The 24,024-nt window shown below is 37.4% G+C and overlaps 1 protein-coding gene across 2 annotated transcripts in view; it reads right to left on the bottom strand.

Annotated features, from left to right (window-relative positions):
• Positions 1–23,696, bottom strand: part of ABHD17B (abhydrolase domain containing 17B, depalmitoylase) — a 37,751-nt gene extending 14,055 nt beyond the window's left edge. The window contains exon 1 of one of the 2 annotated variants that reach the window (XM_082842976.1): positions 23,122–23,696. The gene's annotated coding sequence lies outside the window, so the exon portion shown is untranslated. Of the gene's footprint in view, positions 1–20,632; positions 21,037–23,121 lie in introns of those variants that run through there. The other variant, XM_082842978.1, reaches the window with a different exon arrangement.
• Positions 23,697–24,024: the final 328 nt, after the last annotated feature.

The raw sequence follows: 24,024 nt of genomic DNA, 5'->3' as shown, positions 1-24,024 counted from the left end.
TCAACCCTCTGCACCTCAGAAGCCCCCACAAAAGAAGGAAAAAAGTTTACAAATCACATGTTAAGAAAGAAATCCAATATATTTTGTGACAATTACTTAGGTTTCTTTTATGGGTCAGAATAGAAGCAATCAAATAAAAATGTATGAACCTGAATGAGGGAGGGTTCAGGCAGGAAAAGCATTGCTAGTTACTGAAATCATTCAGTGTGTTATAAAGCACAGAACAGAACATTCGTCCAGGGAGAAGGAAATCTTGCCCCTTTGGAAATCAATTCACAAAATGAAAGGTCAGCTCAATGTTAAACAGATGGCCCATTGTGAAAATTAAGGTTTTCCTTTTGGCAGGGGACTCAGAGTTACTTCACTTATATAGCAGGAGGAAGTTCCTAAAATTGCATGAAATAATAATTTAAGAACTTGCTTCTCCTGGTAATTTTTTCCTGCTCAATGACAAAGGAAAAGAGATGAACACCTGAGTCCTTTCTCAGCAAAACAGGAAGATTACTGTTAAATAATGTCCTTAAATAAAATGACATACTATAATCTCCTTCCTTTTTTTTTTTTTTTTGCGGTATGCCGGCCTCTCACTGTTGTGGCCTCTCCCGTTGCAGAGCACAGGCTCCAGACGCGTAGGCTCAGCGGCCATGGCTCACGGGCCCAGCCGCTCCGCGGCATGTGGGATCTTCCCGGACCGGGGCACGAGCCTGTGTCCCCTGCATTGGCAGGCGGACTCTCAACCACTGGGCCACCAGGGAAGCCCCTCCTCTCTCTCTTTTTTTTTTTTTTTTTAAAAATTTATTTATTTTTGGCTGAGTTGGGTCTTCGTTGCTGCGCGTGGGCTTTCTCTAGTTGCGGTGAGCGATGGTGGTGGGGGGCTACTCTTTGTTTTGGTGCACAGGCTTCTCACTGCGATGGCTTCTCTTGTTGCGGAGCACAGGCCCTAGGCGCATGGGCTTCAGTAGTTGCGGCATGCAGGCTCAGTAGCTGTGGCTCACGGGCTCCAGAGCGCAGGCTCAGTAGTTGCGGCACACGGGTTTAGTTGCTCTGCAGCATGCGGGATCTTCCCGGACCAGGGATCATACCCGTGTCCCCTGTATTGGCAGGTGGATTCTCAACCACTGCACCTCCAGGGAAGCCCCTCCTTTCTCTCTTCTGACAGAAGAAATTACTGAAACGACTTCTGTTAATTCCTGATGTAATAACATTTACTGAAAAAAAATCTCCCTTTCAACTCTTTTGTAATAATTTCTTGGTAATGCAGATTGACTCATATTACTACCATCTACGAAGGACAATTGATTGATTCTTTTACGGTTCAAGATTTTGTCATAATGAACAGTAGTAGTTCTCAATAGTCTTTTAAAAAAGGTTTTAGAGAAAACATTTTAAAAGTATCAATACTTATAACTTTTCTTCATTTTGTGTGGTATTTTGACAATTTCACTCTAAATAGTATCTGAGCTGATTTAAAGTCTTACCCAATTTAGAGTATAGTCAGTAAACTGCTTAAATTTTGATATACTAGATTTCATGTTAAGAACTACATTCTAAAATCCAAGATGAATTTCTTTGAATTTGGCTTCATGCATGGAAATCTGGGGAAGTAATATTACATATTCTGTTTTGTAGAATGTCAGAATTTGTTACCTAGAGAATCTACAATTACTACTTTCAGTTAGTTATACGTCTATCTATTTAGCAATCAGGCTTCAAGAAGTCCCAGTGATTCAGAATAACAGCAACACTTCCCAGAGATTAATTTTTTAAGATAAACAAATATCTGAGCATTCAAAGACAAAAAATAACTAAAAAAGGGAAGACTGCACAAAATGTAAAGACTGGTCTGTTTGCTACTGTAAAAACAACCCATTTTTGATGCTTATCTTTGGTTATAAAAATTAAAGCTTGATGTTTTTTAAACTGACAGAAGAAACCAGAAAAAATAAAAATAGATTTATAGCAAAGCCTGCCTAACACCAGAAATGGATAAACGAGGTAGATGTTTGATTATTAAGAGCAAGAGGTAGCAAAGATCAGAATGAAGTTCGAAGCGATGGCACAGGAGATACTCAACTATGAAAAAGCAGGAAAAAAAATCAGATTTTAGGTTAGTTCTGTACAAGGGGGCCATGAGCCCAACACATCCCAGCTGACTAATCCAAAGGAAATCACCATAATACTACTATACAAAGCGGGTCAATCACATACAGCTCAGTAGCCTAGGGATGTATCTAAATCAAATTAAGCTCAGTGCAGTATCCTTGGAGGGCACCAAGGGAGTTAGGTACTGCCACCCTAATATCCAGCATGTAATCTGTAGTAGCATTTACCGAAGTACAGCAACAAGTGAAACCACATGTGTTACTGTTTTCAGAGAGCTATATGTATTACAGAGTTCAACGTATACAGAGAAGCTGAATAATCACCATTAAAGAAGTTTGGCACCAGCCTTATTTTTCACTCAAGACAGAGTATTCCAAATACTCATAATGATCAAAATTTCTGCTAAATGTTACTTAGAAACTAGGTGTTTAGTACATGTCACTTTAACACATTTTCTTATTTGTTTATGTCTTATGTAGAAATACAGCTTACGTAGCCCTTATCTCTTTGGGGTAGGTTGTATTTATTTCTTTTAGATCATTATAAGAATCAGCAGCAGAAGTACTCCACTGTCTGTGAGATCAAAGGACTTGATTGGCTGATTTTGCTAGGAAAACTTGGAAGACAGAACGCATGGGTTGTATTACGTAGGAATGGAAACTTAAAAACTCAGGAAAAGTTTTTTTAAAGGCACTATATTTTTTGTATTTCAAATTGGAAGGAGAAATTTGGCAAAACTATTTTCTTTTAAAGAGTCATGTCAGTTACTTTTTTTTTTTTTTTTTTTTTTTTCGGTACGCGGGCCTCTCACTGTTGTGGCGTCTCCCGTTGCGGAGCACAGGCTCCGGACGCGCAGGCCCAGCGGCCATGGCTCACGGGCCCAGCCGCTCCGCGGCATGTGGGATCTTCCCACACCGGGGCACGAACCCGTGTCCCCTGCATCTGCAGGCGGACTCTCAACCACTGCGCCACCAGGGAAGCCCAATGTCAGTTACTTTTAAAGATAGTTATAATTTTTAAATACTAATAAGATTCTAGAGATACTTAGTAACTGGGCCAATGTATCACTTGAAAACACCTATGAAACGTGGCTTTTGTTGGTAAATTGAACAGATGCCTTAATAATTGCGAGTTTTATAAAATTTAGAGGAGTTTCTCAAATAGGCAAAACATAATGGGTATGTCAAAATAAGTGTCCTTTCCCGCTGGTGAGAAAAGTTGGGGTTAGACACATGAAGAAAGTTGAGGTCTACCAGAGGTACCAAAATAGTCCCAATCCTAGTGTTAGTATGAAGTTATTTATTTATTTTTTCTTCAGTAAAAGAAAGTTAAACAGTAAGAATCAGAAGTGAGGAAACTGGATTTATGACAAGATTATAGAAGATGGAAATTAAGGCTGAAGAGCCTATACGCTAGGCCAAGCAAACTAATTTGGCTCAGCACTCCTAGATAGGTCAATGTAGCCATTTCTACAGTACTTATGTTTTCCCCTAGTTTCTTAATTCTTACTGCACTAATACAGGAGGCACTAACCACATACGGCTACTTAAAGTAATTAAAATTAAATATTCAGTTCCTCAGCCACACTAGCCATATGTTAACTAGTGGCTACCAAATTGCACAGTGTAGAAGAAGCCATTTCCATCACTGCAGAAAGTCCTTATTGGGCAGTGCTGAACTAAAAGCTTTTAAACCCAGGCAATGCAGAACCAAAACTTACATGCTTCATATCCATACTAGATTTAAATGTTGGAGCTCCTTCCTCTCCAGTCTTTCCATCATAGTACATATAAGCTATTTTTATAGGTCCTGTTGAACAATGTAACCATCCAGAACTAAATGAGTTTACCTATACAATACTGTTTTAGAAGACTACTATCTTGACAAAAATATTACATCAAGCCCACCTTAATGTAAAAGCCATTTTATTTAAAACGAGGAATGCAAATCAATCAGACTATCCATACATTTTAATGCACGGTTTTAAGGTGTCAAAGGAATTCAATATTCTTTTTTGCGGTACGCGGGCCTCTCACTGTTGTGGCCTCTCCCGTTGCGGAGCACAGGCTCGGACGCGCAGGCTCAGCGGCCATGGCTCACGGGCCCAGCCGCTCCGCGGCATGTGGGATCCTCCCGGACCGGAGCACAAACCCGCATACCCTGCGTTGGCAGGCGGACTCTCAACCACTGCGCCACCAGGGAAGCCCTCCATTTCTTGTTCCATCAACTTTAGGAAGTTTCCACTGGCTTCCTATGTAATCAAATACCATTATAATTGGCTATACAATTACCTTCACATTAAGTTTTATATCATTTGCAGTTTGTTTTATAATTATAAAATTTTTCTGTTTTATCTATAGGTTGATTTTTTTAAACTGGGTAACAATAAGTATTTACAATGTTATCCACTGCCATCCAAGTAGTGGGATATTTTATGTCACTAAATTCCAAGTGTGAAGGTGTTTATAACTCTGACAACTGCTCAAAAATAAGGCACATTTCAGTTTGTTTCATATTTGACTTTCTGAAGAGCCTTTAATTTTCCTAGAGCTGCTGCCTTTTTTTAGTTTTCAGAAAGTTCATAAGCTTTTATCACATTTAATATATTCCAACTTCTTATTCTTTGAATTTGTGCAACAGAATCTGTGTTTCTGAAGATGTTCTTAGTCCCCAGTGAGTTATTTTAAACTGAAACAATTAAGTTCTGGGACAGTTCAAAGCCCAGGGGTCTGTCTAGCTAGGATTTCTTTTCATCATCCTTCTGTTGTTTCATAATCTCATGTTTTAATTCTTCTGTGGGATTATTTTTTGTTTGGTTTTGCTAGAATACATCTCCAAGCATTTGCCCTCCCTCCCTCACAAGGGCCTAGGGGAAATGAAGCGTATTTTAAGGTACAATTTTAAGAAGTTCTTACTTTGGGACTTCCCTAGTGGCGCAGTGGTTAAGATCCCACATGCCTCAGCGCAACTACTGAGCCTACGCTCTGGAGTCCGTGAGCCACAACTACTGAGGCCCGTGCGCCTAGAGCCCGTGCTCCACAACGAGAGAAGCCACCACAATGAGAAGCCCGCGCACCTCCATGAAGAGTAGCCCCCGCTCACCTCAACTAGAGAAAGCCCGCGCACAGCAACCAAGACCCAACGCAGCCAAAAATATTTATTTAAAAACAAAGTTCTTACTTACATTTCACAAATGGCAAACTAGGCATGCTTTAGAATTACAAGTTTTTAAAGAAATTTCCACCCCAGTTTAAATCATTGGCCCACATCTTCTAGCATCCAATGTTGACTCCTAATACCAATCTGATTTTTGTTTTTTAAAGTAATTCTCATCTCTCTTCCACAAAAAAAAAAAGCTGAGATTTTTCTTTATCCTGAGCTCTGAAATTTTATGAGACTATATCTAAATGTGTTTTCATTCTTTCTGTTGTGTATTTAACAAGTCATTTTGATCTAAAGCCTCAAGACTTTTCTTTAGCTCAAAGAATTTTTCTTCTGTTTTTTAATTCCCTCTCCACCTCTTTCTCTTTCTATCAGGAATTCCTATTTAGGAATCCTAGGACTATTATACTTACAAATTTTCTTTCCTTTTCCCTTCTCTTTCTGCTCTATTTCCTAGGTAATTTCTTCTAGTTTATCTCACAGATCGCTACTTTGGTATTCTAGAGTATAAAATCAATTTTAACATTAAAACTTTTTGGTTGGGCTTCCCTGGTTGCGCAGTGGTTAGAATCTGCCTGTCAATGCAGGGGACACAGGTTCAAGCTCTGGTCCAGGAAGATCCCACATGCCGCGGAGCAACTAAGCCCTTGCGCCACAACTACTGAGCCTGTGCTCTAGAGCCCAAGAGCCACAACTACTGAGCCCACCCGCCTAGAGCCTGTGCTCCGCAACAAGAGAAGCCACTGCAATGAGAAGCCCGCGCACCACAGCGAAGAGTAGTTGCTACTCGCTGCAACTAGAGAAAGCCTGCGCACAGCAACGAAGACCCAACACAGCCAAAAAAAACCCCAAAAAAACCCCCAACTTTTTGGTTTATGGGTGCAATATCCTCTGAAATCTCTCTTAGAATAGTAAATGAGCCAAATTTTTGTTGTTCTGTCCATCTGTGTTTTTCAGATGTTTGTTCCTTCTGTTTGTTCATCTTTGATTTTCATGCTGTTAGACTGCTTCTTCACTGACTGTTCATATTTATGAGCAAAGAATTAAATTGAGTATCCTTTATATTTGTGTAAGCATGCTGTTCAGCAGACTTCTAGTCTGAACAGGACTAACTGGCTGCAGTCTTAGAACTCCTATAACTATGAAAATAAAGAGGATTTCTGGGGATAGGGTACTTTACTTGAGTCAGTCTCAAGTCTATCAGTCTCTCCCATATACATCCATCCACCTCTGCCTATGGAAAAAAAAAGTTCTATTTACCGTTTTCAATGGGAACAGAAGATACCTTACAAATATTCAAGAACATGGTACAGCTTTAACTATTTGGTCCAGTAATGCAATTAGGGATTCTACCCAGTAAATTATTCAAACGAGTACAGTATAGTCCAGAAACTATAAAGTTGGTGACTTTAGGGAAGTCAATCCCTTTAAATCTAATTCTCCTTTTAAATAAAATGAGAAGTTTGAACTAGATATTAAGATTTCTTCTAGTTCTAAAACTTTACAATTAAGCTTCATTTACGGTCAAAAGCTTCAATTCACTCAATCTTCCTTAGCATGTAAAAGAGTGAAGAAATACATAATTTGAAAAACTTCAGGGATTTTCGAAGTTTCCCCCACCACTAAAAAAGTACCTAAACAAGCATGTTAATTTATATTTTGCAAATTAATGAGTTGTAATTTGGGGGAGGGGGATAGGCTAGTGACAATGTGGGGAGGGGAGTGCAGGTATTCCTGAGGGGGGTGAAAGATTCCTATTTTACACAGTTGCTTTTCAAAATGAGTGATCTCTGTGTCTCCTGGCCACTCCGGGGGAAACAATGTGCTTTTTAAAATTGTGGTAAAATATACATAACATAAAATTGATCATTTAAAGCATTTTTAAGTGTACAATTCTGTAGCATTAGGTACATTTATACTGTTAGGCAATCACCACTACAAGTCTTCTTCAGAACATTTTCATCTTACCCAACTGGAAGTTTGTACTACTAAGCAATGATTCCCTTATTCCCTCCTTCCCCCAGCCCCTCCCAATCACCATCCTACTTTTTGTCTCTATGAATTTGACTACTCTAGTGGAATCATATAGTATTTGTCCTTTTGTGACTGGCTTATTTCACTTAGCATGTCTTCAAGGTTCATCATGTTGCAGTATGTGTCAGACTTTCCTTCCTTTTAAAGGCTGAATAATAGTCCATTTTATGTACATATCACATTTAGTTTATCCATTAATCAATCTGCTGGACACTTTTGGCTACTGTGAATAATGCTTCTATGAACATGGGTGAACAAACATATGTTCAAGTCCTTGCTTTCATTTCTTTTGGGGGAGAAACAATGTTTCAAAAAGTATAAAAATATTTTTAGTTTCATTCTAATGTAGATTTATTTTGTTTGAATTATTTCTCACTTCCCATCTATCAGAAACAAACTAAAGAAATGCTGTATCTAGCAAGCTGTATATTTAAATAAAATAAAACAAAACTAGGTTAACAATTCAAAGTTAATTTTTAAAATATGGGTTAAATATACTTTAAATTTTAATATGTTGAATATGAAAATTATACAGTCAAATATTTAAAATATTTTATATTCCTAAAATAAAACTTTTTTATTTCAATTTTTCAAGAAATTTAAATTTTAGTATATACTCTGCAAACTCCTAAACTTCAAAAATTTTAGACATTTTATATCTGCACTACTCAGTGAATTATCACTAAAAAGTTAAATTCTAGTCTGTATAGATTATTAAAAGGTATCTTCTAAAAGCATGGAAATGTATATGAGGGGCCCATGAAGTCCTGTTCCAAAAGGAGCCAGACTTTTTGGGCTTAAAAATGTTTTTTCTTTATTGTACAATTAATCAGCTGAACCACTTTGTAAATTACCAACTATTTACTAACCACAAGGACATTTCTGTCCTTATTGTTTTGAACCATATCTCACACATACCCTTCATTGCATATACTCAACATTCAAGTATACCTACTTCTAGCAATGGCTGCCACACAGAAGTCACTCAAAAGCCAATGATAGCTGAGCTAGTTTGTAAAACAAAATAAATCAAACATTAGTATCACTTTTGACATTCAGAAATCTAAACCTGCAGGTATGATATTTTGCTAGGTTACAAAAGCCAAGTTAGTGTTTATTTATCAAAATATTTATTTATTTATTTTAATATTTTAATAGATATTTAATAAATATTTTAATATTTATTTATCAAAATAGCTAGATCTTGTAAAAAAAAAAAACTTCATAAATAATCCCTATAACAACCCTATGAAAGAGATGCCATTATCCTCCCCACCAGCCCAATTTACAGATGAGAAAACCGAGAAGTTTAGTTTCCCCGGGATCACTGTAGTGAAGCCAGGACTGATACTTAGCAGTTTGACCCAGAGTCCATGCTTTTAATCATTGAGTTAAGATTAGTATTGGGAATGAAATGTTTCGCTATGGTGTGGATATGGAGAGTATATAACGAGTCCAGTGGAGAAAGAAGAACAAGGATGAAAGATCTTCCCATTTCATACATAAGAACAAACTAAAGCCAAACCAAATAAAATTTAAAAATCTAAGACTACATAAAAAAAAAAAAGTTTGTTTGGGTGTTCAGAATATGAGACTATGTACCTGGGGCAAGAGGAAGGAAGTGGTCTTGGCCACCAGGTGGCAAAAAAGTAAGTAAAACCTAGACTGGCATTTATAAATTCACAGCTTTGATGTTCTTTTCTGAAGATTATGAAGTCACGTTTAAAACAGGCAAATTGTACTTGTTACATGGAAGAAAGTGATATATTTCAGTGGCCTTCAAGTATGCAAGGATTCTGGAAGTCTTTGGATATATGCTTTAATATTGTCAAATTTCTATTTCTTAAAATGTATCCAAAATGGACTGCCAAACTGCTCTCAAAGGTGGCATCAGTTTCCAGTAACAACTATACAACCACCTGATGGGGATTTGTCATTTGGATTAACTTTGATACTTGATATTCTCTGGGATGTTGATGAGTGGCACTGAATCTAGAAATCAATTTGGGAAGAACTGAAATCTCTGAGTGTTTGTATTCCTGTATTCTCTATTTAACCTTTTTTAAAATACCATGTTCTAATTCTTTGTTAATGTATAGAAATGTAATATGTTTTTGTGTACTGACAGTATACAACAACAAGCTAGGAATGTTCCTTAATGCCCAGGTTGAAGGCATATTCCAAGGTCAGGAAGTCGCCACCAAAATTGTAATCTGGATTGTGTGCACTGCCAAAAGGGAAAAAGGAAACTGAAGTCAGGAGAATATAGAGCTGGGAATATTAACCATACAGAAGTGAAGTCTGGGACAAAATGAGCATTTACAGAATCAAAGTATAGGTAGGTTAGTTAATAAGACTTAAGAAGCATAAAATGACTATGTAACAGAAATTCTAACTCAAGAACCACCAGATATTTTAGAAGAGAGTTTTCAGGTCACTCTGTTATTAAATGTTTTGGATCCTTTTTTCTAAAAATTTTGCATATAGTTTCAGGGTTCATAGAACCACACATATCCTTAATAGTGCTGTTGGTATCTAAGGTAATTTTCAGGTTTGACACCCAAGCTGATAGCACAGTAACTGCTTTTGCATGGAATTGATTAAATAGTACCTAGCTCTGAACCATCCTGCTAAGTGTTTGTCCAATGTCAGTTCTTGAGAGAAATACATTATTATGTTATCCTGATACACTGCCATTTTGGGGTAGAAGATGTTAATAAGAAACAATTCTAAGCATTAGAACACTGACAAGGTGGCATTACAGAAGCCGAGAGCTTGGCACATTCTTCCCATTGAAAATGGAAGTAGTCCAAACTTGCATATATATATTAAACATCAATTCTCAAAATAACAGGCTCTTCCACTAGACCAGCTCTGAGATTTAACCTTTTAAAAAAATGTTTATTTGGTGAAGGAGTGAAATTTAGGTTATTTAAATTAAGTCAGTTTTATCCTACCATTATTTAATAAAGCAGTACATAGAAGTGAAACATATAAATCTGTTTAAGCAGGCAACAAAAAAACACAAAACCACATGGCTTCAGGGTGGATCAGGGTACAATTTCAAGTGTTCCTATAGATATGATTTTGAAAGAGGTATTTTCATTAAGCATTGGGACAAAAGAACCACAGAACTGCATAAGCAGCATACAAGTATATTCCTCATATCAATCCCTTCTCCATATTTTTAGTAGGGATATGGGGGGAATGCTGGCACTTATGAGGCCTTAATATAAGTACAACATTCCTTAACAAGTATCATTGCCTCTCTTATATAGATTGTGTAACAAGCCAATCAATTCTTACTAATATGGCCTTCAGTTTGTCTATCAACACAACATAAACTGCCATCTCCACCACTTCTTCTCCTGGTTGCCAGCTGCTTTTCCTTAGCTATACTCACCTGTTAAGTAAAGGTCTGAAGAAATACTACCACTCCTAGAAAGTGTGTAATAAATCCTCATGACTGTAACTTGTGCTTAATACCTTTCCTGGCCTCAACAAATCAACATTTTGCCATCATTTCTTCAAACATGGAAGTTTTGTGCAAATTTTCTTCAGGAGTGCCTGATAAGAACTAGAATAACTATTTCAAAGAAGAAAGGTTTAAATGCCCAATTAAAGAAAATAAGAACAACATATTTAACAGACTAAAAGTCAGTTTTAATTCTTTAAGACCTCAGGCAAGTAATTTAACTCTTATGTTTCTTCATTTGAAAAAATAAGGTAATTGGCGTAACATTCATTCAAGTCACTTTTAATTCTTAAATTCATGTGTTCTTTTGTAAATTGGCTGTCAGTATTTTAAATGTATTATAATGAATGAATATATATATTATTAATAAATTAATGTTCTACAGGCTCTTTTCATCTTATAAAAAATTAAATGCTATGTAATACAGGGTAGACTTTAAGTTTCAGAAATCAGACGAAAGTAGATAACACTTAGGAAAGACCTTATGAAGGAGTTAGAACTAAAAAGTCAGTAAATATGACTTCCAAAAGCAGAGGGAAAACCCTCCAGGCTAGGAGAATAATACATGTAAAAGTATGACAGTTGAGAAAGAACTAAGGCAAAGGTACATGGTAGAAAGGAAGAAAAAAAAAAAACAGGGAAAGGGGAGGATTAGATAAATGAGAAATTTAAAAATAAATCTGTTTAACAATGTATAGAAAACCACTGTAGTTCTTTTACACATGGAATAAAGAATGATGCAGTCATTTAGGCAACTGCATATAAGCCTGCACTGACTTGGAATTACATTAGAATCTGATAGTACTGATGATTTTAGAGCACAGTAACTTGGTAACTTGTGTACTACTGAAGAACTTTATTTAAATCTTAAGCTTTCAAAAACAAACCTCAAACAGGCATACTCTTTAACCTGCTACATGGAGGTACATCAAACACACATTATTTAGAAAGCAGAAGATTTAACAAATGGCTATATGGTGCACAATGTATAAACCACATCCTTTAATTAAATATCAACACATGACTACATTTAAAGGTAATTGTTTCTCCAAATTAGTAACACATAAAACTTTCTCCCACACAAAATAAACTAAAGGTAATCTTGATTTACTGGATATTTTAGTTAATAAAAATTGTCTTAAATTTTCCTTTTAATGAGGCAAGTAGCAAACAAAGTAAATACTGCAGCCATTTTTTTGTTTGTTTGTTTTCTTTTAGAGACAATTTCTAGAATAGGTCTGAAAAGTATTTTAGTAAAAGCTGATACAGAACAATGATGTTTCTGATGCTGTATGCCCAGTGATGCAACTGGAGAAAAGTGGGATGGTGGGAAGGGGAACAGAAGATTGCAAAAACAGTTGAGGCAAATCCTTGATACTTGATTTGAGAAGAATCTGAGAGCTAGTTTTAGATACATGTCTTGTGTATCTCTGGTGTAAATACTTGTTTGGGAGGAGGAAGAAAACAAGCATTAAAGATGGGTAGTCCACTCATCCTTTCAAATGTCATCAACTGGGTTACTAAATATCATCTTAGGCATGAAATATTAAATTCATCTAATGATTTTTGGTATTGCATACAATTTTTACCTTTTGAAGAAGTCTTGTTTCACATTATACGTACCTCATTTTTATAAAGTAAAGGAATGGTAGAAACAGCACCAGCTGAGGAGTTAGGGAACTCAGGTTCTAGTTACAACTCTATTTAAATGAGCTCTTATGCCCCCAACTACCTCAATTTTAATGTGAGAAGATTCAATTATAACATCTAGAGCTTTTCCAGCAAGAATATTTTATTATGCTAAATCCTAATTCTCCTCTGTAATCTGCCTGTATTTGGGGGGCATTGTATCCTATGTTCACAATGTTGCTCTTTATACAACTGGATATAATTCCCTTCCTCTCCTTGACCCTATAGAAATTTGATTGTTTATTTTATTAAAAATACCAAGAATATAAAAATAGCCTCTGAAGTATAACATTTTTAAAGAGAACAAAAATTGTGAAACCTGTGGGAACATTATTGAAATTAAGTTAAAACAGTATCAAACAGGTAGTTTTCAATGACCTCGACCTCAATATTGTAAAGTCTAAATAAATACTAAACGGAGAGTTCAATTTGGAAAAACAATTTCTTTCATCCTTAATTGCAGATGAGAACACATGCAATTCCTCTGATTTACTGAGGTTACCTTTTCCACTCTTTTATAGTAATTCCTGGCTTTTACAAATAAAGGAGTGACCAGGGTTATGTAGAATAACACAGCAGAAGGAACAACGTAGAATGTGTGAGTAAACGAACAAATGGAAAATATTTGAGAGTAAATGTGAATTTCTTCCATTCATATGTTCTCCTAACCTACAATTTCTTTTCTACATAGCCTACAAAGTAATCTGCTCAAGAACTCCTTGACAGCTTCCCGCTGTACCTGTAATAAAATCTAACTTCTCCACAGGTCCTTAAAGGCCTTGTGTGACCTGGCCTTTGCTTACCCCTCCAAACTTATCTTGATACTTTCACCTCTATGATTGCAGACTCCCTCACTCACCCTCTTTCAGTTTCTTGAAAGCTGTTTCCAAGTCAGGATTTGCACACTTGCCTCATTTGCTCCCTCTGACCTCTCAATATTCCAGTCTCAAATGCCACTTTTCCCAGACGTCTTAAAAGCCTCAAATCTAAATTGTTATTCTTCCTCATAGCACCCAGTTCTTTTCGTTTACAGTTGAATATTGTGATCCCTGCCATGTGTGCTTAATTGATTAATGCCTACTGTCTTTACTATGACGTTAGTGACCATGTGTTTTCTTCAGCAGTATACAGGCAGCACCTGATCAATAATAATTTACTAATGAAATGAAAGAGAGAGTAAAGAAAATAAGAACTTTCAGTTATACCTAAAGACCTGACAGAACATAAACTGAGATAGATAATGCTAAATATAATTAAAATAGGTTTTGTTTTGTTATTCTGAACCAGGATTCACAACACTAATGTGTGTGATTTATGGCTTGAATCTTTCTGGAAACCATAATAATTAACAAATTATGCTTCTATTTACATTGCACTCTATGCATTAAAAAAAACACCTTCTGATATACTTAAAATCCTTAAGAAAGGTAGTTAAATAAGCAGACCAGTAAGTTAAGGATAATTACCACATGTACATTTTACTAATGTGCTAATTGGGGATGTTTTATCTGGCTAATACCCATTAACTGCAATAGCAAATCCATTTTCCTGATTATAAAGCTATAATACTATATTTTTCTTTATTAAGTTATATCATGAGTATCTTCTGACAAGGCTAGAAAATCCTTTCTTAAGTTATTTGAATGGTGGCAAAAAGAAAAAAGTTGAAATGCTTCCAAGTTGATTAATTTGGGAGCCATTTTAGCGAGCCTAGTACTCATGAGTTACTTTGAAGAGTTAATTTAAATTTTGTATTGGCAAAAACTGAACATTCTCTGCTACTGACAGTTTCTTTTGGGATGAAATGTGTGCTAGTGGGAAGAATTTATATTCTTAAAGCATTCACTTTTAAATGATTTGGGCACTTAAAAGTAACTGAGTGATTCACTCCTGCAGCCCTCAGGTGGAGCATATTGTCCCTAAGTGATAAGTTATCAGTCAGTGCCCCACTGTAAGCCCCTGAACAGTGATTCCCCCCCCCCCCTGTATTACTAGTACTACTTTCCAGTGCCTTCTGCCAGGCAGAAGCAGAACTTCAAACTTAAAGAGAAGAAGATGGAACTAAGTCAGTTCTTCACTTTGATAGGAACTCTAAAAAAATAAGATACACATGTGTTGATTAAAGATGTACTGTTATAGTTGGTTAGGCAATATTTACACTTCTATAAGCAAATAAGTATATGCATCCAGGATAATATTCCCAAAGTGGGACAAGGTAGGGTAGTAAGCAATGGTACAAAATATCTGTTAGAGTAATTTGATTTTCTATTTCTGAAAGTATTTAGATTTACAGCGGCTTTCAGCAATTTAAAAAATAAGCCATAATACACAAAACCCAGAAGTATCTAAGAAATTTACAAAAGGAAACAGTTTGTGAATCAATGCTTTGAATTTCTAGAAGTTGCTTTTGTTTATCATTTTATTAATTTCGTACAAGTTTGGTAATGAGAACCCTTAGAAATCAATTTGCAGCAAAACAAAATATGAAAGAAGTTTCTAATATGGGGAAATACAATATTTAGTTTTTTTGAACACAATAAAATATTCAGCTATAACTGAAGTTTGTTATACAATGGTAACAATGTACTATATTTTTGTATATATATAAGTTTCATTTCATGAATCTTTGTTGGCATGGGTGGTTTGAGGGCTGGTACTGGCCTATAATCAAGTTTTTACCATTCTTCAGCAAAATAAGAAAAGTTATGGACAAAAGTAGTGAGTTAATAAATTTAAAGGTTTGCCCTCTATTTGGAGATTATATCCTTTCAACAGTTTTCTAACATTAAAATATATCTTTTTTTGTGAAAAATGAAACTCTTGTAAGAAACTAAGAAATGGTAATAGGTACTAAGTTTTTATTTTTGAAGTGATTGTACTGAGCAAAACTTCAATTGGTAGCCTCTCATTATCCTTCCCCCTTTTTGGAAATTTCACTGTTCCCCTCAAAAATAAAAAATTTTAGAACTACTGGGCTTTGAAACTAGATATAAATGCAATCAAATCACAGCTCAGTTACCTTCTAAGTTGTGTCGGCTTTAGACAAATCACAGTACTTCTCTGAGCCTCAATCTTATTTGTAAACTGTGCAGAGTTACTGGGAACATGAAATGAGACATCTAAATTCCTGCCATACTAGATGCAGAAAAGATGTTCTTTTTACTTGGAAAATGCAGGCATGTATTTTATAATCCCTTTCTGGACCCTCGAGATCAATCAAATCCTGACTGTGCGAAGTGTCACTCCCTCAGGACCGACTCCTCCACACATATTCTGGAGGGTTCCAATGCCTCTAGCATCTTCAGAGACCCTGCCTAACCAGTTATCCTCTCTGATGTTTCCTGTATCTTCAGCCTCTCCTGCTCTTCTGATCCATCTCTGCTGTTTATAAACATATTCAAGAGTCTCCTCTTTAAAAAAAAAAAAAGTGTATATATCTAGATTCTACTACCTTCTCTGACTATCTTTCAAAATCAAACTTCTTTACTTCTCATTTTCCACTGTTCCCCATGAGGGCCAAAATGAATTGTGATCTAACATCTATCATGAAGTTGTTGATCCATTTAGGATTACCGGTAACCTCATAATTTCAAGTGCATTGGGTATTTCTTAGTCTTCCTTTTACACAATCACTTGTGGAATTAAACACCATCATCCTCTCCTTTCCTTCTTGAAACTAACTTCCAATCTAGGTTTTTCTGGTGATCTTTCAAAGGTTATACTATTATTATTATTACTATTATTTACAAATTGCCTTTTATTGTCCTCTTATCTTTTGTTTAACTCGCCCAAACCTATGCTTTAGCGACAACTTTCGTCTTTTGCCTTCCTGTCTTTTGTTCTCAGCCATACCCCTGGCTTTAACTACCATTTATACACTGATGGTGTCTAAATCTAAAAAACTAAACCTAAATCTCTAGCACAGACCTCTCCCTTAAGCTATAGACCCTGAATATCTAAATCTGTATTTCCTTCCCTCCTCCTCCCTCCCTCTCTCTTCAGTTTTCTCATTCAATCAAGGCCTAACTCCTAGGTACCTCTCCATCCCCTCAGCCACATCTTAGCTCAACCACTTTTCAACTTAATATGAAAAAGTCACTCAGTAGTATCTATCTCATACCCCTCTAATGCACATTCTACACTGTTGCCAAGTGATTTCATTTTTTTGTTTAAAATCTTTCAATAGGTCTTATATCCCTCTTGGATTAATCTAAACTCTTTAACATGTCATACATGATTCCCCCACCCTCTTTCCTTCTTGGCATCTATCCTTATTTCTGAGTACTTCCTTTTCCATTCATTCTACTGAGCATTTAGATAATCTTAGGTGCAACATTATTTTGTGTGTGCATATGCATGTATTAGGTCATGAAAGCAAAACTTCTTATGGATTTTAACAAATGAAAAATTGAAAGCAACTACCCTAGGGAATTCTATCAGAATGTCTTCCATGCATAATTTTTAAAGGTTTTCCCCACTCCCATTAACTTAACCGCCCTAAATCTTCATTAATAAAAGTGACAGTGAGGTCTGTTAAAAAGCTGTGAATGAAATGTAAGCTTGCCAAACCAAGTTACCAAATGGCATTATTTTCTCGTTAATAGCTGATGTGTGGAGAATAATTTTTACTTTTTAGGGGTGGAGATGGCAAAGCTAAAGAGTGAAAAATTATCAGTACACCAAGCAGGATACTAATCAGAAACAAAAAATCTAGGCTACAGTTTGCTGATGGAATTTGGGGGGGGAGTTTATTACAGGAATTATTTCAACTGCTTTTAATTTTCAAAACACATTTAAGAATAATGTAAATTCAGAAGCCAAACAAATGTGTTGCACTAGATAAACTGATAATGTCTTCTACTTTTGTTCCTGGAGGCGTTTTCTTTTATTTCAGGTTTGTTGGGATTGGAATGGAGACTTGCCTACACCAAGTTAATGAGGTTATTTCAACGTCTCTTTCTTCTTCATCCTGACCTACATCAAGCATATACTTATTCTCTTAATCCTATTCTTTCACTGTGGCTACATTCTAAAAATAAATATTAGTTAAATATGCTAAGACAGACATAATGAAAAGAATTTCTTTAGCAGTATGTATTTTTAAGGGTAAAGACCCCTATCTCTATTGCCATAAAAATAAAGTACAGAGTGCTACATGAAACTACATGGCAGGGGGCTGGGGCAGGGAGGGAAGGAGGTAGGGGCTTTTACTTGTTATCTCCTTTAATCTTAATAATACTTTTCTCAGGTTATCATCCCTTTACATATGAAGAAATCAAGGCTTCAGGTTAAGTCAATCAACTTGTCCAAGTTCACACAACTTATTAAATGGGAGAGCCAGGAACATAGTTTTAACTTGACTATATTCTGTCCACTCTTCCAAGATTATCCACATGGTTAATGCCCTCACTGCACATTGTGCTCATTCTCCCCTTCTCAAAGGGGAGACCTATTTAATAGGTCAAAACTTCCTCGTTTGACTTCCTCCTTACCATTCTCTACCTTTTCTTTAGAAGTTATTTATCGCTTTCTAACATATTAGATATTTATTGTGCATATTGTGTATGGTCCTCTGCTAGGTGGTAAGCTGTAGAAAGTTAGGGATCTTTGTTTATTTTGTTTACAGATGCACCCCTCAAACCTAGAAGAGTGACTGATAGTAGACACCGGCCCATTCTTCCTTTCCCACTTTTCATCTTTAACTGTAACAAGGACTTGTTTAACCATTTTCACCTTTAATTCCTGGGAAAACAAAACAGGACCTACATCTGAGCCAAATTAACATTAAAATATTTGAATTCAGTCTGAAATTCTGTTAAAAAATTAGAATAAGTATCATTTTTAAAATTCTAGGCAGAATAAAAAGTGATGACAAGACACATAAAACAAACTGTAAAATGTGGAGATGCAAATGATGAAAGATTAGTACCTTAGAGTACCTGCTCACTTTCTGTGATGTTTTAGAGGCCGAATGTGAGACACAGATGAAAAAAGGAATCAGAGTACTCTAAAAGCAGTGGTTCCCAAACCTTTTATTACAAAAGTCAAATTGGGGACTTCCCTGGCGGGCCAGTGATTAAGACTTTGCCTTTCAATGCAGGGCGTGTGTGTTCGATCCAAATTAAAAAAAAAAATTGGAATGACAAGAGTTAACAAGTTTTAATTTTGCCACAAAGGGGTGTTACAAACTAAATATAATATACTATCACTATAATTTCATAAGCACACATTAACATAAAAATAATTTCAGTATAAAGGGTAGTCATTTTTACTGAGTAAATTTAGATTCACAAACACCTCATTTATAAAAATAGCTCCATGTGTATTTAAGATTTACATGTGAAAAAGTAAAACTTTTAAAACAAACTATAACAGAATCTTTATAATCTCAAGATAGAGAAGATTTCCTTTAAAGAGAAAAAGCATAAATCATAGAAGAATTTGACATTAAAATTAAGAACATCTAGTTACCAAAAGATACCATACTTAAAGTGAAAAGGCATGCAAATGACTAGAAAATATCTGTAAAGCCTACCAAGCATTGCTATCCAGAATACATAAAAAGCATTTACAAATCAATAAAATAAACCCGTAGAAAAACAGAATAGGCAATTCATAGAAGGAACATGAATAGCCAAAAAATAAATGAAAGTGTTCTCAACAGTGTGACTAACTGGGAAAGATACAAAAGAAACCTACAATGAAGTAACATTTCATACTCCTCATAATGTCAAAACTTAACAAGTCTAAAGTATCTGGAAGGTGAGAAAACAGACCCTTTAATCCATTACTGATACAAACACTCTGGAGAGAAAACTGGTAGTTATCAAATCAAGTTGAAGAAGCAGCTCCTACCCTGTGTTCTAGCAATCTACTACTAGATTTGTATCCCAGTGCAATCTTTCTCAATAATGGCTTTTTAGTTGTTGTAACGAATGGGGGTACTACTGTATAGATACCAGGGACACGAGGCACACTTGGTGTGTAAAGATAATGCTGTGACACGTCCCATGAGTTTTGAACATTCTGCTGGACAATCATTTAAGGGAACAGAAGGAAAAAATAAGGTCAAATATGAATAAATAGAATTTAACACAAAGTATATTTGTATTGTTTTAATATAGGTGAAGATTTTAAAGAATGCAACCGTTGTGTAAAGAGAGAAGACTGCACTTTTATTTTTGTTCCAACTTTACTGAAATTAGTTATTTCAGAAACTCCCTTATCAGTATCAGTGCCTCTGTTGGTATTTGAATGGCCAATTCAACACACCTGTTTAATCTGCTTTAGCAGCTGTCCTATTCATGGTGATCCTATCCGTGCAAAGTATCTACTACCACTATTTCTTCTAGCAGTGCTTCTTAGACTTTAAGGTGCACTCAACTCACCTGGGAATCTTGTTAATATTCAGCACCTGAATCACTAGGGTAGGGCCTGAGGTTCTGATTTCTAACAAGCTCCCAGAATTCTAATGTTACTGGTCTACTATCACACTTGGTAGCAAGATTACAGTGTGGTTGAGCCTGAGCATTGACACAATGCAATACATTACTTTGTTATAAATTACTTCTTTATTTTAGTCAGGGCATTACTTTATTTAAAATATGAATGTAAGTTTATTATTATGAATTTCATTTTAACAGTAATGAGGAAGTTGTAAAATATTTCTTTAAAAATGGGATATAGGTTCAAGAACCACTACCCTAGAGGAAGCCTTGCACATGCACCTAAGTAAACATATACCGAAATATTCCCTACGCACTGTTTAATAAGCAAACAATTGGAAACAACTAAAATGACCAACAGAAACCTGATACAGTCACATAATGAAACACACACCATATGACAGTAAAAATAAACTAGAGCTACCTGAATAAACATAGATAAATCTTGGCATGATCAGTGAAGAAAGCAAGCTACAGATACAAAATTCATATTTAAATAGTCTTAAAACCAATCAAAGAAAAACCATATAGGGTTCATGGATATAAAGGAATGTAGTGAAGTATAAATGGAAGGATGCATGTTAGCGGTTGGGAGTGGGGAAAAGAGGGAATAGGATTTAAGAGGGGTACCAAGTACAGAGGAAGCTTTATTTTGTAGTTTTAACTTTCCAACTGGGTAATGAGTGCATGAATATTCATTATATTGTATATTATCAATACTTACATTGCTATATTATTTCTCATTTCACCTCAGTTGGCGAAAACTGTTGGGCCTAGACAGATGTTTGGAAAATACTGCTCCAAAGCAAAGATTCAGGACTAGAAGTCAGAAGACCCAGATTCAAGTCTCAGTTCTGGTTCTTACAAATTGTGTAGCTTTAGGCAATTCAAATAACGAACTTCTCTAGGCTTTATTTCATCTGTAATAAAGTCATAAAGCATCATTTTTCCTCTCCAACTCACAAGGCTGGGTTTGAGAGCCATATTGCTATGTGAGAAATCTTTAATAGGATAGGAAAGGTAGGAGTAGGTAGGAGTAATTTTTGAGAATTAAGAGCAAAACCTTGGATATATTAGAAATAAAATCTATCAGTAAACAAACCAAGCAAGTCAATCTGTCACTCTATTTTCTTGTCATCACTGATTCTAAAGATATGATACCAAATTATATTTTCTTAACAATGGAGAAATTTTGAGTTTATCACTTCCTAAGTGATGGCATATGGATAGACAGTCTCCCTATTATAACTATGTTTCTTTATCATAATTCTTCACCAAGGAACTGAAATTCATGATACCAAAACAAAATTGCATTAGAAAGTACTCTTATTAACTAAAACAATCAACGTCACATAACCAGAGGAACTGTTGGTTCTCACTGCCCTTTCTACATAGTGAGCAGATGCACATTTTATTAGTCCTATATTACAGATGGAGAAACTGACTCAGATGTGGGATAGCTTGCCTGGAGCTGTAGACCAATTCAGCGACAAAACTTGGAACAGACACTAACTGCCTAGTTCTTCTGTGTTCATTAAACTACCAAAAACATTACTTTGCCATAATGCTTTAAGGCAATTCTGTATGTCACAGGAAATAGAAAATTCTTTGTCAGATGTCATGCACGTTTCAAAATGGGCAAAGATACTCAAGGAAACAAGCCACTTATCAACTACAGTACTGCACAGCAAGTGACAAGATTAAAACTGCCTAGGCCTGCTAAAACTCTAATCCTATCCTTGACAATTAACCTTATTAATTCTACAGCAGGAGAAAAGACAGGTCAAAATATAGGTGAGGGTTTCCTCCTGGATCTCAAGTAATATAGCAATTATTGCACAACAGGGACCTTATTTCTTTTATAAGGTGAAACATGTCTATCTCCACTGCTCTTCTTTAAGTAAGCCTCCACCCCTACTCCCAACCAAAGAGTTGGGCACCCAAATTAGAACACTGGCAATTATGATAATTATCAAAATATTGGCTCTGATTAGATATTAGATAAATCACCCAAATGAGTTTATGCTATAAACATGAGACAAACTCTTCATAGAGAAAAGTTCATTTTATTTTAAGTCTTTTTGTTAATGTAAACAGATGAATGCTCTTACAACATGTACCTGATTTTTTACTCAGACTCATTACCTAATGACTAGTAGTTTTAAATGACGCGAGATTTCCAAACTTTTTATTTATTGAAGCCTTAAAAAGAATTCAATGAATTATCTTACGGATCAAGTACTGCATATTACAGAAAAGTTTTAAACATGAATACCTTTTTGTAAGCTAACAGCCAAAATTTAAAGGTCACCCTCCCTGTATTCCGTTACTCATCCTTCTGCTTAACAAATCCACTTCACGCTGACTTAAATCTATGAGTCATTTAAAAAAGTTATATCCTGGCGTTGGCAGAAATCTCCACGGATCAAAGCTCTGAACATTTCTTTCTTTTTTTTTTTTTTGAATAAGAAGCCAGGGTTAAACTCTCTTCTTTACAAAAGCCCTTCACAACAGTACAATCTAACTTGACAGTACAATCTAACTTGACAATCTAACTTTTCGTTTCAGGGTTAAAAAAAATGCCAAAGAAAAACTCTAATTTTTCAATTCAAAAACAATTCCTGATAAGCCTACCCTAGAGTTCGAAAACAAGTAGAGTTCAACCATCGAGAGAAAACCACCCTACGGCGGCGGACCAGAATACACAACTCACCAAGCACGGTGCACAAACGAGCTAAAGTCTAGGCTGGCACACACGAGGACATCCAGGAGACAGCCTTCAGGCGTCGCGACTCTCACAATGAGCCAGGGAGCGAAATGTGAACCTGGACCCATCTTTCCGTCCACAGGGAGAATAGCAAAGGAATGAAATGAGGCCCTTCTTTGCAAGGAGGACCCAAGACCTTTGCCAGTCCGTCTGTCCGTCCCTCTCCCGCCCCCAGACTCCCGCAGCCTCACCGACTACGAAGACTTTCCTACCTCTCCCCTTCACCGAACCAACAGAGAATCTTCTCAAAAACCCAGACGCGATCGGGAGTGGCTTCTCCGCCTTTGCCGGCGCCGAGAGGCATCCCAGTCGCCAACAACAAAGACGCCTCCCGCTCCCCTCCCCCCGCCCGGCCCGGGCTCGTCCCTCCCGCGCTGCTGCTCCGGGCCTAGCGCCCCCTCCCCGAGCCCAGCCGCAGCGCCCCGGCCCCCCGTGGCCCCACGCACCTGCACCTGAGGGCCGCAGGCAAGGCGTCAGGCAGAAAGGGCCAGGAGAGAACCTCTGCCGCCGCGCTGTCCTCTACGAGGCGCGATCCGCGCTGCTGCCGCCGCCCGACTCTCCCGGCCTGCGGGCGGGCCCGGCCAAAGAGGGGGGACGAGGGCGGCAGCCCCCGGCGCCGGGACGAGCAAGAACGGCGGCGCCCGAGGGGGCCGGCTCGCGCTCCCGAGTCTCGCCTCGCGCCGGCCCTGCTCCTCCACACGGGTTCGCGTTCTGCTGACTAACGGCCTCGGCGCGAGGCGCTGGAGCGGCCGCCTCCGCCGCCGCCGTCGGCTGCTGTTGGGCCTCACGTCCCGCGCGGCCGTGGTCGCTGCTGCCGCAGCCGCCGCCACCTCCCTTTCTGGCACTGCAGACACCACCCAGACCCAGCCAGGTCTTTCTTCTTTTTAATCCTCCTTTCTTTGCTCCCCTTCGGCCTGCCCGCAGCGGGGTTCGCTCTCGTGGCGGGAAGGAGGCTGGAAGGGAACTCAGGGGCTAGCAGAGAGCTCACTAAGCTAGGAGTTGGTCACTGACTGAAGGAAAGTGCCAAGGCTGACCCGGACTCCAGCCTGCGAGCGGGCCGGGGGTTGGACGCAGTCCAGTTTAGCCCGACTTCCACCAATCACAAGCCGCCCAGAGGAGTAGGGCGCCCGGAGAGGCCGAGCTGAGTCGGCAGGAGGCGGGGATTGCGGAAAAGAAGAGCCAATAGGAGCAAAGTTTTCCCTCCCCTTCACTTGGGCGGACTGCCACATTCGGACCAATGGGGGAATTCTCGCTTCGAAGAAAGTGGGATTTTTCGCCAGGTTTGAGAAAGAGGCTTCGCGGATGGGGAGGGGTAGAGACTGGGCTGAGTAAAAGACCCTTGCTGGAGC

The sequence above is a fragment of the Leucopleurus acutus genome (genome assembly GCF_964270905.1).
Source record: "Leucopleurus acutus genome assembly, chromosome: 7".
NCBI classification, from domain to species: Eukaryota; Metazoa; Chordata; class Mammalia; order Artiodactyla; family Delphinidae; genus Leucopleurus; species Leucopleurus acutus.
The sequence above is the reverse complement of the archived record's forward strand: the minus strand, read 5'-3'. Positions and strand labels throughout refer to the sequence as shown.